Raw genomic sequence first — 18,064 nt, forward strand, 5'->3', positions numbered from 1 at the left:
GGAGTTCATTTGCAGTGGCTAGAAGCCTTAGTACACCCATTCTATCTCTATCTGCTCTTTCTTTCTCTCCCTCAAATAAAATAAACAAATAATAAAAGATATTTTTAAAAGAAGTCTGTGAAAATAAAGGCTAATTAAAAACAGTTTTGTGCGTATGTGTGTTTGCAAAGGATCCAGTCATATAGTCCAACTTTCAGATTTGATTAAAAAAAAAATAGGGGAAGCTGGGCTGAAGATTTTACTCAGTGCCTAGGGTGCTTGTCTATAAAAGCCTAAGGAACCAAGATCAATTCCCTAGTACCCACATAAAGCCAGATGCACAAGGTGATACATGTGTCTGGAGGTTTTAGTGGCTAGAGGCCCTAACATGCCCATTCTTATTCTCTTTCTCTCAAATAAATAAGTAAATTAAAACAAAAATAACAGTGGTAGCCACTATGAATGGGTATTAATTCCAGCTACTTCATTGGACTATTAGGAATTGATTCTTAATTCCTTTTGATGAAGTTTCCATGTCCTAATTTCTCGGAGGTTTACAAATGCCTATATGGTTTTTTGTTTGTTTGTTTGTTTGTTTTATTCAAGGTAGGGGCTCACTCTGGCCCAGGCTGACCTGGAATTAACTATGTAGTCTCAGGTTGACCTCGAACTCATAACAATTATTCTACCTCTGCCTCCCAAGTTCTGGGATTAAGGGCATGTCCCACCATAGCCAGTTTACATTCTTTTCCTTAATAGAAATGCTTATGATCTGACTTTAACCCGTCAAGAAAAATGTCCAATTATCAAAGATTCTGAGCTACATAGTTGAAGAATACCCCAACTAATTGAAAAGAGGCCTATTATTTCCTCTGTGTACTACATGTTTTTAAAAGACAATGTCTGACACATAATACAATGTATTAAAGCAAACAAATCACTGGTCATTTGGAAAACTGTGTGGAACCACAAGTGTACTGTGCTGTCATTGATAAAATGGAACACTGCAAAGTCTAAGAAGCTATGGCTTCCAACCAAGCAAAAGTATCCCTTATAGTAGATGGTGAAAGACAAACTTTCCATGAAGGGGCTTGAGAGATGGCTTAGCGGTTAAGTGGTTGCTGGTGAAGCCTAAGAACCCCAGTTTGAGGCTCAAATCCCCAGTACCCACATAAGCCAGATGCACAAGGTGACACATGCATATAGAGTTTGTTTGCAGTGGCTGGAAGCCCTGGTGTGCCCATTCTCTCTGTCTCTGTCCTTCTGCCTCTTTCTCTCTCTGTCGGTTGCTCATAAATAAATGAATAAATAAATGAATAAATATTTTAAATGAAAAACCTTCCATGATAAAAGTCATATCTACAACTATATGGTCACAAAAAACAAACCTATAGAGAGTACTTCAGGGAATTCTCCACTCAGAAGAGTCAAACAACCAACCTTAAGAGCCTTCAAGAAGCAGACCAGAATAACCAAACCCAGAAAAGGCTTAAAAAAAGTACAAAGCCAAGAAAACACCAAACCACATAAAGCACCAAAGTATGGCAGGGATTAAATCAAATCACACAGTTATTACTTTAAACATTAATGTCCTTAATTTACCCATCAAGAAACACAAGTTAACAAGGTGGATCAGAAAAGTAGATCCCTTAATCTGCTATCTTCAAAAAACCCACCTCACCACTAAAGACAGACACCTCCTCAGGAAGAAAAGGTGGAAAATAATATTCCAAGCAAATGGAAATAAGAAACAAGCAGGTGTTGCTATATTAATTTTGAATAAAATAGACTTCAAACCAAAACTAATCCAAAACAAAACAGAAGGCCACTTCTTACTCATCAAGGGAATGATTCAACAAACGAATATCACAATTATCTATCTTTATGCATCAAACACAGGTGCACCACAATTCATAAAACAAAACCTACTTGACAACAAAACAGAAACAAACACCATCATACTTGGGGATTTCAATAGTCCACTATCAGCAATACATAATACATACATAAATACATAGATCATCAGAATAGAAAATCAACAACACCATAGATCAACACCATAGACCTAATGGACATCTAAAGAACACCCTATCCAAAATCTACAGAATTCACATTCTTAGCAGCCTATGGAAGCTTCTCCAAAATAGATCATATATGGGCCATAAAGCCTGCTTCCATATATTTAGGAAAATCAACATAATTTCCTGCATGATATCAGACCACAATGCTATAAAGCTAGAAATTAACAAGATGTGCCAGGAACTCCATCAGCTCCTGGAGACTGAACAGCACACCTTTAACAATAAATGGGTAGTGGATGAAATAAATAAAATTGCAAAATATCTAGAATTGAATGACAAGAAGAACATATCATACCAAAACTTATGGGGCACAATGAAGGCACTCCTTAGGAAAAAATTTATAGCACTAAATACATTCATAACAAAGACAGAAGATCCCAAATCAATAATCTAACCGTCCATCTAAAGGCAGTGGCAAAACAAGAAGAATCCAAACCAAAAAGCTCCAGATGGAAAGAAAGAATCAAGATCAGAGCATAAAATAATGAATTGGAAACTAAGAAAACAATTAAGAAATTGATGAAACAAAGAGCTGGTTCTTTGAAACAATAAACAAGATTTATAAACCTCAGGCCAATTTGATCAAGGGGAAAAAAAGAGATGCTTCAAATTACCAAAATTAGAAATGAAAAAGGAGAGATTACAACAGACATGTTTGAAATTGGAAGAATAATCAGGACTTACTTTGAAAACTTCTACTCCACAAAACTGGATAATATGGAGGAAATGTATGAATTCCTGGACACATACCACCTATCAAAACTAAACTCAGAGCAGATTAATCTTCTAAACAAACTTTCATACCCACTGATATTGACAAGGCAATCAAAACCCTCACCCAAAAGAAGAGCCCAGGACCAGATAGCTTCTCAGCTGAAATCTATCAAACCTTCATGGAAAACTGAAACCAGTTTTTCTCAAAATGTGCCACATAATTGGAGAACAGGGAAAGTTCCTCAAATCCTTTTATGAAGCAAGTATCACCCTAGTACCAAAACCACATAGAGATACAACAAGAAAAGGAAACTATAGGCCTATATCCCTGATTAACTCAGATGCAAAGATCCTGAACAAAATCCTCATAAACCAAATTCAACAATACATCAAAAGCATTATCCACCTTCACCTTGATCAAGTAGGCTTTGTCCCAGGAACACAGGGTTGGTTTAAATGGGAATCTGTTAATAAGCACATAAATAAGCCTAATTACAAAGACAACATGATTATTTCAATAGATGCAGAAAAGGCCTTCAACAAAATATAATATCACTTCATGATCAAAATAGTGGAGAGACTAGGCATATACAGTTTATATCTCAACATAATAAAGACTATATATAAAGCACCTAAAGCCCAAATAATACCTATTGGGGAGAGACTGAAGGAATGCCCATTGATATCAGGAACAAGAGAGGGGTGCCCACTCTCACCTCTGCCCTTCAACATAGTACTAGAAGTCCTATCCCTAGCAATAAGACAGGAGAAAGAAATAAAATGAATGCGAGTTGGAAGGGAAGAAGTTAAGTTAGCTGTATGTACAGATGACATGATTCTATACATAAGTGACCCAAGAGCCTCCATCTCAAAACTCTTTAAGTTGATTAATTCCTTCATCAAAATACCAGGATACAAAAATCACTGTACAAAAATCAGTAGCCTTTCTATATGCAAAGGACAAAGATATAGAGAAATTAGAGACATTGTCCCATTTTTCAATAGCAAAATAAATAAATAAATAAATAAATAAATAAAACCTTGGAATAACACTAGCCAAGGATGTGAAACACCTATATAATGAAAACATAAAAACACTCAAGAAGAGGACTTGAAAAGATGGAAAGACCTCCCGGATAGGCAGTATTAACATTGTGAAAATGGCAATTCTGCCAAAAGCAATATACAGATTTAATGCAATGCCAATAAAAATCCCAGCATTATCCTTCATAGAGATAGAAAAATAGATCTCAAAATTCATGTGGAATGGCAGCAGGCCTCATATATCCAAGCATATCCTCAGTAAAAGAAACACCCCTGGAAGCATCACTGTACCTGATCTGAAACTATATTACAAAGCCATAGCGAGCAAAAACAGGATGGTACCAGCATAAAAACAGCATGGACCAATGGAATAGACTTGAGGATTTAGAGTTTAGGTCAAGTAACTACAGCTAGTTGATCTTCAATAAAGGCCCTAATAATGTAAACTGGAGAAAAGACAATCTCTTCAACAAATGGTGCTGAACAAACTAGATAACGATATGCAGAAAAAAATGAAACTAGACCCATACATCTCACCATTTACAAAAATTAAGTCCAAATGGATCAAAGAATTTCTGAGAATGCTGGAAGAAAAATAGGAGGAATTTTCCACAATATAGAAGTGGGAAAAGCCTTCCTCAAAAAAGCCCCAGTAGCTTAGGAATATAAATAATCACTCAACCATTGGGATCTCATGCAGCTGAAAAGTTTTATCACAGGCAAACATGCCATAAGCAGAGGCAATATACTACCCACAGAATGGAACAAAAAAAAATTGCCAGCTATAAAACTGACAGCGGCCTAATTTCTAGAATCTACAAAGAACTCAAATACCTAAGCAATAAAAATAATCCAACAATTCACTCACAAATTGGAGCAGAGAACTGAACAGGGAGTTCTCAGAGGAAGAAATACAAATGGCAAACACACACTTCAGAAAATGTTCACCATCTTAAGCTGATGGAGACTTAAGCAGGAAGCTTCACTTTAGTAAAATGCCCAAGTCTAGGGGCCATACATTTACATTGTCACATTCAAACTGCCAGAATCCCATTTCTGGTTTCATGACAGACACACAGAGTCTCAGTCACACTTGAGAAGCAGAGGTGAGTTCAAGGCCAGCCTGAAACTACAGAGTGAATTTCCAATGAGCCTGGGATAGACCTTGAAAAACCAAAAACAAACAAACAAAAAAAAATTCAGTCTATCTGCAAAAGTAACCAAAGTCTCCACAAATCTAATAGTTCACAAGTAGACCTCAAACAAATTTAGGCAGCCCTACCCTATGGCCTTTGTCATTTGTTGCCTATAATTTGCTGCCATTGCTCCTAGGTTGTTTCTACTTACTGACTTTCCTAGGCAGATGTCCTATGCTTCTAGCATCTTGAGATCTACACTGTAACCTGGGCTTTACTCACAGCTATTTACACTACCCTCTCAGAGACTGCCTGCAGGAACCCTGAAACTTCCACACACTACCCAGATTCCTAGGCTTTTCTTTGCAGTCTTAATGGACACCTTCATGACCTTATATCCCTCCAATCCTGAATACCCTTAAAACCAACATTACATGAATAAAGATAGCCCGTTAGCCACCAGTTCAAGTGACAATAGTCTCTGAATGCATGGGTTGTTGGATCTAGGACAACATGTCCCTGGGTGGCTTTGTGTGAACATGGTATTTTCTTTTTTTAGCAGATCATCCCCCACAAGGGGAAACTCCTTTTAAAAGTTGAAACTTAGCCGGGTGTGGTGGTGCATGCCTTTAATCCCAGCATTTGGGAGGCAGAGGTAGGTGGATCGCTGTGAGTTCGAGGCCACCCTGAGACTACATAGTGAGTTCCAGGTCAGCCCGGGCTAGAGTGAGACCCTACCTCGAAAAACCAAAAAAAAAAAAAAAAAAAAAAAAAAAAAAAAAGTGAAACATTTCTACCATGGAAGCTGTGATAGATAGATTATGGCCAATTACTGAGTTATTCTGAAGGCATGTTTCTTATTGTCCTAGTGTTTATCTTCCCTTTAATTCTCTAATCTTCAAAGACCATACCTTTCTTTCCTCAACTTTCAACTGTCCTTTTTTGGACAGACTATATTTTTCAATCCTTCTGATTTGGGTTCTTATTCTCACTATAAATCTACCAAATATCATCCAGAAATACCATTCCATGGAGTGAATGTTATACTCTCTTGATATATTGCTGGTTAAATGATTTAGTTATTACTTTTTAATTCAGCTTCCCCCAGTCTCAGGATGCAGGCAAATTCTTAGAACTTAACTTAAATAACCTGTAGCCCAATTCTCAAAGGAATCCCCAGCACAGCCTTCACTGTCTTCCTTTTTGTTTGTTTTTTTTGTTTTGTTTTTTTTTTTTGTTTGTTTGTTTTTGAGGTGCGGTCTCACTCTAGCCTGGGCTTATCTGGAACTCACTATGTAGTCTCAGGGTGGCCTCAAACTCATGGCAATCCTCCTACCTCTGCTCCCCAAGTGCTGGGATTAAAGGAGTGAGCCACCATGCCTGGCTTACTGCCTACATTTTTATTACCATTCTGCTATCCTGTGCCTATAGCACTCTAGGCTTTTCTTTGAGTGATCAAACTTTTTTCCACATGTCCTCCACTAATAGTTCCAAAGACTATAGGGGTACCTGGTCACATTTAGTTACAACAAAGACTCACATTTCTGGTACAAATTTTCTGTATTTGTATTTCTGTAGCTCTTCTCATCCCTGGAACAGAATACCAGGCAGAAACTATTTAAAGAAGGAGAAGTTTTATTTGGACATTAATATCTGAATCATCTCAGGGAATGGGAGAACGTGAAAGGAAGTTAAAGGTAACATGGAAGGGGCAGTGACATGAAACTATGCACTAGATGCTAAAAGAAAAAAAATACTTGTGATTTTATTGATGAAATAGGCTTTGGATGTGCAGTTTTTAGGTTACAGAATTATACAAAACAAGTAGCATTGTTTCAAAGCACATATAATTTAACAAAATGCTCTGAAAAGAGGGGAAATGAGGTGAGATTTTTGCCTCCAGAAACAGGCCCTCTTGGACTCTGATGTTTAACTCAGCAGCTTCCCCTGAGGATACACAGTTGCCATGGAGACAGGAGAGCCCTCCTCCTCTACCCTCTGAGCAGAAACAGTCTGGCTGGTTGGGAGCAAGGCTGGGAACACAATAGTAAGCCATTTTGCTGCTGGCCACAGACACCAGGCAGTGATCTACTGCACTAACAGAGAAGAGAAAAAAAACATAAAAAATGCCCTACACAGACACCCACACACACCCACACACATACAGACACACACAGACACCAGGCACAGAAAAATAACACACACAATTCCCTACACACACACATAGATACACGCACAGAAATACACATACATACAGACATACACAGAGACACACAGAGACACATAGACAGCAGGCAGTGATCTAGCACTCTGACAAAGAAGAGAAAAAGAGCACACACAATTCCCTACACACAGACACAGACACACACAAACACACACACACACACTATAATGACATTAGAGACAGGTGTTCCTAAACCACTTCTTAGCTAAATATTAAATAGATCAAATGAGTTTTTAAAGAAAAAACACTTATTTTTTTCTAAGATCCAGTAAGGTCAGTGGTACCATTTATATGAAATAATTCAATCTCTCTGTATAAACATAAATGACTGTTAGTAAAACAATAACACATAATAATAATAATGTTCAAATTCTTTAAGGAAGTTATACATCAGTGCAGTCACTGTTCTTTTCAGTCAGTGAATGCCAGTGAAATGTGTATAGAAAGATAAGCATGAGCTAACAATCTTAAGGCAACACTTACAAAGAACTTGTTCTGGTTTATCCATATGACCTATTTATATTACAAAATAAAGCCAATTAACTTAACTAGAACTTCAATCATAGTTAAAACTAAAAACGGGATCCAATAATAAAGACACTATTTAATATCTAGTGTCTGGACAAGTCAAGTAATATATTCACCTGATTTTTTTATATAAAGTATTTTATTTATTTATTTGCATGCAGAGAGAGATGGAGAGATGAGAGAGGAGAGATACAAGCATGCCAGGGTCTCTAGCCACTGTAAATTAACTGCAGATGCCTGTGCCACTTTGTGCATATGGCTTTACATGGGTACTGGGGAATTGAACCCAGATTGCTAGGCTTTGCAAGCAAGCACCGTAACAAATAAGCCATCTCTCCTGCCCTTTTCATCTCTTTTTCAATAGTCTTTTTAAATTCTAAGTACAGCTACTTATCTTAAAAAAAATCTGTTGTGATAGCTTTAATTTATATTCACACCCTATAGCCAATAGCAGGGAATATAAACAGAAAAATGTGCATGTTTTTTAAAGTTAATAAAATTTTAAAGATATTAAATGCAATTTACATGTAAACTACTCGATTACAGCCAGCTGCTCCCCCTTCTTTTGTGTCTGTTCACACAAAGCACCAGGGATATGTTTTCCTACATTCAACAACCCATGCATTCAAAAAATACTGTCGCTTAAACTGGTGGCTAACTGGCTGTCTTTATTCATGTAATGCTGATTTTAAGTGGTTTTGGAAGAAATTCCAAAAGAAAACTCATACAATCATGTTTTAGGATATTTTTGAGTTTTTATACAAAAAGTTGGCAATATTTTAGTTTAGATACTATTCAGTAAACATATACATGCAACTAACACTGCCAATATGTTTTTCAAACAAATAATGGATAAAGGTGGAGGGAAACTTATTCTTCCACTTTGGGACCACAGTTAGCCATACAGATAGAGAAATTTATTATATAATGTTATGCTAGGCTTTCTAGAAACATGACTGCAAACCAGAAATGAATCACCATCATGTAAAATGGGCCTAACCACACTGGAGATCAAAATGCCCCACTTAAGGGATGTTCATATTTGCCTAACATTCTAAAGAAAAAAAAATGTCATGATTTAGTACCTACGATGCTCATGAATGACATATACCAGTAGTATTAATCATAACAATAAAAGCAAGATAAATAGATAAATAGAGATGACAGTCATTCATGAGCAGTAATCAAGTGGTTGTCATGCTCATGACTTTTCATCATTCTGGATCCCGTAATTGACTATTTACTTTGGAGCTTTAAGCTTCCTTTACTTTCTTCTGTATTTTCTCCATCTTCCTACCCTTTCCCTACCACAAAAAGGGAGAGATCAGCATGCACATGAGCACATATTTATGTGTATATATGAAAAAGAATATGTGTGGGCTGGAGAGATGGCCTAGCAGCTAAGGAAGGCACTTGCCTGCAAAGCCTAAGGACCCATGTTTGACTTCCCAGATCTCTTGTAAGCCAAATGCACAAGGTGATACATGTATAAGGTTGCACATGCCCACTAGGTAGTGCACACATCTGGAGTTCAATTTTGGTGGCTGGAGACCCTGGTGGGCCAATTCTCCTTTACTGCACACATGCACATGCTCTCTCTCTCTCATAAAAAAATGTGTGTGTGTGCACACACACCCACCTCTCTCACATACCCCCATACACATATAGTGTGAGAGATTACTTCAAAATAGTGGTAGATAATACCATATACACCCCATACACACAGAAGCTCCTGGTACTTTCATGGAGGAAATTTCTAACTCATTCCCCTAGTGAAGAAACATATGAAAACAATATATCTAACATCTGTTTACCTTTTTTCTTCTAACAGGGAATAAACAATAACTTTCTTGATAAGGAATTATAGTAAAAGGAATCATATTCCAAGTACCCACAGGCATATTATCTCAATGCCTTTGGAGGCTGAGGTCTGAGGATTACAAGTTCAAGGCTAGCCTGGACACTATAGATAGACTTAATCTTTTTTTAAAAAATCCTAAATTAACTACAGAAATTTGGTTGCCATTGCTAGCATTGAAGCTTAACTCCAGGCCTGATAACCTTCCAAGAAACTTGCTTTGAGCTGTAGTTGTTCTTGGAGCCAGATTTGTTCCAGCAAAAGACTGCAAGTGTGCAGTGGTATGTGTAACTGGAGGGAATGCCTCTAGCTGCCCCAACCGCAATGTAGGCATAGGTGTATGGACAGGGTTTGTGCATCTCTCCTTTTTCCAAATTTCACTCCAAGAATCTGACCCAGCTTTAAATATTCAGTGATTTCTTGATTTTAGTTATCATATGTGGAATAAAAGAACAGAATTTAATCAGCCCTTCCTCAATCTATTTTAAGTACTTCTAAAAGAGAGAGTGCCATGTAAGTCTGAGCACTGGAGTTAGGGGACATTTTTATGTGTACTATGTGCAAAATTATTTTGAGATATAATTCTCATGGTGGAGGAATATATTGCAATAGGTTTCAAGAACCTGATTTTAGGGTAGTTCATTTCCAACTTTATTTTCACTCCAAATAACATGATTTCAATACATTTAAAAAATCATTTTCAACTTTAAACATTGTGCTTTGTGTAGGATATGACAGTAGCTTATAATATAAAATGGTAGCACCTATACTCCAGCTTAAAATGGCCAGCCCTCCTTAACTTGAATTGTATTTTCCAGACTCATTATGGAATTGAGCATCTTAGTGGTCAATCAGTGGAAAGCAGGCTCTGGGTGGAGTTTTGTCCTCTTGAACACTCCAGTGGGAGTACCCAAGCTTTCTAGCTCTGGAAGTCGCATTGTGAATTCAAGTGCTTACTGCACGCACTCATTTCTTCAGACTTGATAACACCAGAAGCTCTTATGTTTGATTCCCATTACTTTTTTGTAAAAGAAAACAAGCCAATAAATATGTAGGTATAAATCTACAAGTGTAAAAATTCTCCTAATTTATGTTACCAGTGACTATAAATTCAGCAGAAGAAAATAGTAAAGCAGCTATTACAAACTATTCTACTATATCTCCAGCATGTGTGAAATTTTATTCTATTTATGTCTCATATAACCCCCGTGGAGTGAAGCTTATCAACCCCATTTCAAAGACGTGCATTGAGGCTCGGCGCCACATAGTGGCAGAGCCAGCATTAAACTCAGGCTTGTCTTGGTGCCAAAATCTTCCCAAATTCAAGCCCTATAAATGCAATATTACTAAGGCTCCCAGACACAGCTATTCCTAAGGTGTCTTTACTTAAGATTTTCTCTGAGGTCATATTTAATGTTAATTCCTATTTATTGAATATCTTTTGATGCAGAAAATCAGAAGGTGTGAGAGAATATAATAGATCTCCCCACTGTTCCTGCCCTTGAGCTTAAAATAACTTAATTTCAGAACAATTTATTCTGAGTGTAAAGGCCTGATAACATGAGCTATTTTGTTCTGGACACGGGGAGAGATTGATTAAATAGACAATGTCTTACCCAATTAGAGTCAAACAGCACCAGCGCACACAGGGAAAATAATTAATCACATAAACACATAAACAAGTGCATAAATGAAGCCAATGAAGAGGTCACAGCTAAAAGTGGGCAAGACAATCCTTCTTGTCACTGTGAACATGTCTACCCAGTACCTGCTGTGCCTGGCACTGTGCCAAATGTGGAGAAGATGGCAAGGACCAAGAGTACACATGCCCTCTGTGCCTGTGGAGTTTGCTGACTAAGGAGGAGCATAGGGAACTGCCAGCAGCATCAGCACTGTGTGTTAAGGCAGAAGTCCAGGGTGCTGGGACCAAAACGAAGCAAGTTGAAGGAGTAAACTAGGGCCTCAGAGCCTGGCACAGAGCCCCGACAACATGGCAAACAATTTTTGGTGACTTAATGGAAAGACTGACTGGATGAAGAGGTAGAAAAAGCAAAACAGCAATAAGATGATGATGTTAAGTCCAGCCAAGGCTGGAATTTGAGGAATAGGTATAATCATGCACCATCTTGATTGCTGTAGTTAGCAGTAAGTCTTGATGTATCTTCTGACTTAAAAGAAAGTCTTCTAAGACTAGACAGATTATTAAGTGGAATTTTGGTGATACTATTAGAAGATAATTGAGTCTAACCCAAACCAGTGGTGAGTGGAGCCAACATTGGAAGAAAACTCACCCACTCAAGTTCGTTACTCCTGCTATGCTAATTAGCATCTTCCCAAATGAGAGGGATCTCTTGGTAAGGCCTCATGAGTGTGAGACTCAACAGAACTGGAATCCATATCCACACATCATTCCAGCTAATGGTTAATGCTGATAGCTTAGTAAGTTGTATTAGCTACCCTTCTAATCAGGGAAGACAAGACAGTGTTACAACTACAAGGACCATTTAAAGGGACAGTGAAAGTATATATTCTGGGAATATATATTTTTTTGAGGCTATCCCAACAGAATGGATCCCTTTTTATTATCATTTATGTACACAGCATGTATACAGCCATGTTGGTACCATTGTTAGCCTCCTCCCTGTTCCCCCCCCCAAGGGACCCTCCTCATTGGGGTATGTGGGTAGTGAATTGTGGGATTGGCTATCAGTTATGGGGAAGAGGCCATATCTCAGTTCATAATGTCCCAATTTGTGGCTCTAACAATATTTCCACACCCTCTTCCACAAATTTCCCTGAGCCAAATTGGGTTCATTTTAGGTCTACTTCAGTGATGAGATCTTGAGAGCTTTTGGGTCTCTGGATATCTGGTTTGGTAGGAGTGAGTGTCCTCAGTGTCTATCTCCTTCACCCTTGTGCTGATACCAGGTTCACTAAAAAAGAAGCACTCTTGCTCATGTCCCCAGTTACTCTATGGTTTCAGCTGGGGCCTTGGTGAGGTGCCATGGGCAGATTCTTTCCTCATGTTCTGTACCCATCTGAAAAAGAAAAGCAAATTTTCCAATGGAGAGTGAAGTCAGCACCAGATAAATGGGATAACCATTATTATTTAAGAGAGAATTTAGGGCTGGAGGGATGGCTTAGAAGTTAAGGTTTTTGCCTGCAAAGCCAAAGGACCAAGGTTCGACTCCCCAGGACCCATATTAGCCAGATTCACAAAGGGGGGCACATATCTGGAGTTTGTTTGTAGTGGCTACAGGCCCTGGAGTGCCCATTCTCTCTCTCTCTCTGTTTCTCTCTCTCTCCTTCTCTGTCAAATAAATAAATTAAATTAAATAGAGAACTTAATAGGTTTAGGCCCTCTTGTAGCCCACAATTGGTGGGAGCTTGATATTGGAGAGCAAACTCATTTTTTGGATATGGATCTGACCTGTTTCCCAGTTCCAGCTATGGGTTCTGTTCCACTGAGTGGATCTGTTAGCCAAATCAAGAGCAGTTGGTTACCCTCCATGGCTGTGTGCCACTATTACACTTGTGTGAGAATCACATCAGGTTGTTTGCTGAAGAGTAACCTAGACCATGAGTTTCTTGGACAGATGCTGGTCATTTTTCCCCAGTCGCCCATGTAGCACCTTCTGAGCTAACTGGGAACTCTTCCAGATTTCAGCCAGGTCACTCCATGTTCTGTACCAATAGCATATGGTGTATTTGGCAGTAGGGACTTACCATTGATCTTTGGTGGGTCATCAAGTACTCTGACAGAAATCTTTCTTCTTTTGGGAAACCTTGTAGGTCTCTCTGATCAAGAGCTCATTGAGGATGTTAACCACATACTGTTATTGAGAGTTACAGGCCAGCACCAAGGGAAAAGAAGGCAGAAAAAGATAGGTAATATAAAAGAGAAAGAGAGAAGAGGGAGGGAGGGAGAGAGAAAGAAAGAAAGAAACAGGAAACGATTAAATTTAGTGTTCATCTTACCCTTTCCAGGGCCCTTTGATTTGGGAGTTCCCTCTAAGGACCTGATGAGGGTTCAACCTATTAGTTTGTCTTTTAGGGTATAGGATTTTATGCTACCATTTCCATTTGGGTTCAGTTTTGTGTTCCCCACCCTTCCCCACCCCTCTGGCCTCACCTTCCCTATTTTCCAGTCCTTGAGATGTTTATTAGGTATGTCAGAATCTTGGGCAGATTCAGGTTAGGAGCCATAGATGAGTGAGACCATGTGATGATTATCTTTCTATGATTGGGTGAGTTCACTGAGAATGATCAATTCTTGGTTCAACCATTTTTCTTCAGATTTCATTGTGTCATTTTTCCTTACTGCTATAAATATACCATATCTTTGTTATACATTCATCTAATGATGGGCATCTGGGTTGATTCTAGCTCTTAGCTATTATGAATTGAGCAGCTATACACATGGTTGAGCAAATCTCTCTAAACTGAGGCATGGAGCTTTTAGGGTAAATGCTCAGTAAGGAAATAACTGGATCCATTGGGAACTCTATAGTTAACCTTTTTAGGAGTCTCCATATTGCTTTCTATAGTGGTTGTACCATCTTACATTCCCACCAACAGTGAATGAGGGTTGCTATTTCTCCACATCCTTGCCAGCATTTGTTGTCATTAGATTTTTTTTGTTGCTGTTGTTTGATTTTTTGGTTTTGTTTTCTGAGGTAAGATCTCACTGTAGCTCAGGCTTACCTGGAATTCACTATTAAGTCTCAGGGTGACCTCGATCTCATCGCAATCATCCTGCCTCTGCCTCCCAAGTGCTGGGATTAAAAGTGTGTAAATACAATAGTCAAGTAAACTGGAAGTGTTTAATTTTAAGATGTTAGTGAAATTCTAAAAGCATGAACTGAACTGAAAACATGGGCCAATATTTGAATACTATGAAATAATGTATGAAAATAACAGAAGTAAAAGGAGCTACTGTGATTTCCACTTTACAAAGGAAAATGAGCATTTTTAATATTTGAGTGCTGGAGAGATGGCTCAGCAGTTAAGATGCTTGTCTTCAAAGCCTACCCATACAGGTTCAGTTCCCCAGTACCCATGTAAAACCAGATGCACAAAATGGCATATGCATCTGGAGCTCATTTGCAGCAGTTGCAGGCCCTAGCATTCCCATTATCTTTGTCCATCTCTCTTTTCTCTACCTCTCTCTGCTTGCAAATAAATAAAAAATATTTTTAAAAAAGATTTAGGGACATGTAAGGAGTGGCTTGCTCAGGGTTAACATTATCTGTGGAAGGTCAGAATTGGTCACCCCTTCTTGTAATTCCTCCTACTTAGAACCTACTTAGAAGTGAGTCTATGTTCCCCACTCAAGTGTTTGTGGGTCCTGTGACTGCTGTAACCAACACATACAAAGTAAGCAATATGGTGACAAATTCAAATGTGGCCTTTCATCTCTTATTTCTTAGAACCCTGTCCCTGACAAAATCAGCCAGACTGTATGAAAACTAACTGCCCACATATCGCCATGTCTGAAAATGCCACAATTATTCAGGTGAGAGAAATTAGTCATCTTGAGAGAAAGAAATTCTGAGTCATCTATGGGCTGTGCCTATGGGATCTCTTCTGGCAGATATGAGAGGGAGGAAGGCACTGGAGGAATGTGATCTGAGCTGCTGACTGTAAATACCTGCTTCTGAGCAGAAGCGCCTCATGAAGTAAAAGAGAAAGGAAGTGAAGGAGAGAGTAATACATTTTCATTAAATCCTTTGAGATGTGTTGTTTCCCTGTACATTAGACCTCTGCCCTGTTGTTACACCTATGGTGACCACTCCTATTAGAGCGGATCTCTAGGGAATGATCACACATTTCCAAAAGATCTATGAGGTCAAGCCATTCTTCATAGTGATACTAAGGCAAGACTTGAGTTGGTAACAATGTTGACATTGGTGCTGCCATGTAGAAACATCCTAGTAAAACTACTGATGCCTCAGCCTGAGACAAGGCAGGGATACCAAGCTACATGACTGAGCATTATAGACCTGGTTCCACACATCTAACTTTTAAATTCCTACTTCATATGAAAATGCACTTGGTGAAGCAGTAAAAATAAAAGATAATTTTGCAAATCCTTACAATGGATTGGATCAAGATTTTGTACATTTTAGATTATGAGAGAAAATGGAGAGTTCATGAAAACTGTCTGCTATCTTCGCCAGCTCAGGAACAGCGTTGAGTGACTGGGCTACAGAATAAGCTAGCTCCTTGTTTCATGGAGAACGTTTTCATTAGAAGAACCTCTGACAGGGCTGGAGAGATGGCTTAGCAGCTAATCGCTTGCCTGTGAAGACTAAGGACCCCAGTTCGAGGCTCGATTCCGTAGGACCCACGTTAATCAGATGCACAAGGGGTGTGCACGTGTCTGGAGTTCGTTTGCAGTGGCTGGAGGCCCTGACTTGCCCATTCTCTCTCTCTCTCTCTCTCTCTCTCTCTCTCTCTCTCTCTTTCTCTTCCCACCTCCCTCTCTCTGTCTCTTTCTCTCAAATAAATAAATTAAAAAAAAATTAAAACAAAAAACAGCCAATGGTAAATGTACCTAGGTAATTTCAAATTATTTATATATTAGACAGGAGACAGAGGTAGGAGGATCGCTGTGAGTTCAAGGCCACTCTGAGACTACATAGTAAACCATGTATCCTGGGCCAGAGTGAAACCCTACCTTGAAAAAAAAAAGGAAAAAAAATTAAAAAGCACACCTCTCCTTATTAAATTTTCTTTGTTTTAGAAAGTAAAATTGTTTTTCATGTTCACAGATATTTACTATGTGATGGTATTACTGCCATTTTAAATATTAATAACTTTAGATACAAAATTTTTTTCTTAATTTCTAATAGAGCAAAGAATAATAAATATAGCCCACACTTAAAAATCACATTGGAATTTTCAATTATTGCTAAGAATATAAAGGAATCTGAAAACAAAAGTTTAAGGGGACTGGGGAAATCTCTCAGTGGCAAAAGGCACCTTTTTTTTTTTTTGCAAAGCCTACTAGCTTGGTTTTGACTCCCCAGCACCCATGTAAAGTCAGATGCACAAAGTGGAGCATGCATCTGGAATTTGTTTGCAGTGGCAAAAGGCCTGGCATGCACATACAATCACTCCCTTCTTTCTCTTCCAAATAAATTTTATATATATATATATATATATATATATATATATATATATATATATATATTAGATTTTATATATATAAAATTAAGTGTGAGATGGGCTGTAGATATGGCTTAATGGTTAAGGCACTTGCTTGCAAAGCCCAAGGTCCCAGGATCAATTCCCCAGTACCCACATAAGCTAGATATACATAGTAGCACATGTGTCTGGAGTTCATTTGCAGTGGCTAGAGGCTCTCGTAAGCCCATTCTCTCTCTCTTTCTCTCTCTCTCCCAAATAAATAAATTAATGAACAAATAAAATATTAAAAGAAACTTGAGAGACTGTTCTAAAATAAAACAATCAGTTGGCATGCCACATGTACACACACTGGTTGTTTATACATTTCTGATGAGGGAAGTATGCAGTTACGTACATCTGGATGAGCAGTGAGTCCATGGTACATCTTCTGCAGATAGCATCATAAAGAAAGTCTATGTGGATACAATGTGCATTATGCCAATGTTTATCTACCAGAGACACACTGACTGTAGTGGTGCTTTGATTTTTACATCCTAAATTATACTTGTAAATACCAACCTCTTTATTCTCATTATATACAAAGATTTTACGATTTATTTGACACATAGAAAAACACAGAGGGTAAAATCATGGAGTTGTTACCAGATATCAACACGGAAATGTTTTCTGTTTTCTTGTGGTCTGTTGTCACAAAACCAGAGTTAAATGAGAAATCCCACGTATACAGCAGTATCCTTGTTCTGATAGCACATCTGCTGAAAGGATTACTCTTCATTGGTTTCTGGCTGGAAACGAGATTTCATTCCTTGACAGATACTTAATGTTCTGTAACAGTGTCTTAGAAAACTTTTACAATCAATTATTGCATGAGGGGATAAAGTTTAGAAAATATGAAAAAATAAAACCTTAATTAAGGAATGGAGAAATTGCTCAGTGGTTAAGGAGCTGGCCTGAAAAACCTAAGGACCCAGATTTGACTTCCCAGTACCCATTTAAAGTCAGATGCACAAAGTGGCACATGCATCTGGAGTTTGTTTGCAGTGGCTGAAGGCATTGTCATGTCCATTCTGTTTCTCTACTCTCTCTCTCTCTCTCTCTCTCTCTCTCTCTCTCTCTCTCTCTCTCTCCTTGCAAATAAATAAAATATTTTTGTAAAACTTAAGTGAGGAAGGATATTAGAAATGGCATTAATTTTATGCTATGCTTGAATTCTTCTTTAGAAAAAATTACAACAAAATTTTATCTGCAGCTTTTCTGGAGCAGAACCTTCATGAGAATACTGTTGCTAACACTACACTACAATTTATTTTTAGTCTGAATTGCAGATAATCCTTTTGTTCTGTTTACA

This window comes from Jaculus jaculus, chromosome 4 (genome assembly GCF_020740685.1).
Source record: "Jaculus jaculus isolate mJacJac1 chromosome 4, mJacJac1.mat.Y.cur, whole genome shotgun sequence".
In the NCBI taxonomy this organism is placed as follows: Eukaryota; Metazoa; Chordata; class Mammalia; order Rodentia; family Dipodidae; genus Jaculus; species Jaculus jaculus.